Genomic DNA, 1,010 nt, shown 5'->3' with positions numbered 1-1,010 from the left:
AAACAACAAACTGATTAAAAACTGTTGCCTTGCTGACTATCGATAGCGCGTATTGCTTTCTCGTCGTATTATTGACAGTCAAAATATCTTTCACTTTTTCAGCAAAAGAGTCCTCCTGCTTAGGTGAGTGGTAAAGTTCTTGCCTCCCATACAGCGGGCCCGGTTTCGAGCCTCGGCCTGGTTGGAGATTTACTGCGCCTGTGGACTGGGTGTTGTGTTTCCTCATCACCATTCTACCCTCATCATCGGCATGCAAGTCACCCAATGTGGCCTCGACTGAAATAATGCTTACACTTGGCGGCCGAACCCGAATGGGGCCTCACGGCCAACAATGCCATACGATCATTTCATTTTCAGTACGCGAGAACTAAAAAAGCACTCCGTCTTCAGACCACAAGCGGCCCATCGGGACCATCCGACCTCCGTGTCATCATCAGTTGAGGATGGGGATAGGAGGGGCGTGTGGTCAGCACACTGCTCTCCCGGTCGTTACGATTACTTTCTTTGGCCGGAGCCGCTACTATTCGGTCGAGTAGGTCCTCAATTGGCATCACGAGGCTGAGTGCACCCCGAACAATGGCAACAGCGCGTGGCGGCCTGGATGGTCACCCATCCAAGTGCCGGCCACACCCGACAGTGCTTAACTCCGGTGTTCTGACGGGAACCGGTGTTTCCACTGCGGCAAGGCCGTTGCCCACGCGAGACCTAGGTCCTATGTAATTTCATTTAGGTAACACGGTGGGTTCGGACCTCTGGACCAGCCCCGACCCGTCTGACTACGTCCTTGCAGTAACCAGTAATTAGATAAACTTTTGCATCCTCAGAACAATCCGTCCGGAAAATCACATGTTCGCCTTCAGTGAAAGTGTACCGAAATCTTTGAGAGATTTAAATCCTCGTACTAGCTGTGGTGGAAGAGACGATTTTATTTCCAAGTAACAGTTAGAAACTTCTAGGTGTTACTGAATTCGAATGATGTGTTGGTTTAAGAATGAAAAATTTGATTTATT

The 1,010-nt window shown here is 49.5% G+C and overlaps 1 pseudogene; it reads right to left on the bottom strand.

Annotated features, from left to right (window-relative positions):
* Window positions 1-577: 577 nt before the first annotated feature.
* On the bottom strand, window positions 578-695 carry LOC126103161 (5S ribosomal RNA; annotated as a pseudogene).
* Window positions 696-1,010: the final 315 nt, after the last annotated feature.

Source organism: Schistocerca cancellata, chromosome 1 (assembly GCF_023864275.1).
Source record: "Schistocerca cancellata isolate TAMUIC-IGC-003103 chromosome 1, iqSchCanc2.1, whole genome shotgun sequence".
NCBI classification, from domain to species: Eukaryota; Metazoa; Arthropoda; class Insecta; order Orthoptera; family Acrididae; genus Schistocerca; species Schistocerca cancellata.
The sequence above is the reverse complement of the archived record's forward strand: the minus strand, read 5'-3'. Positions and strand labels throughout refer to the sequence as shown.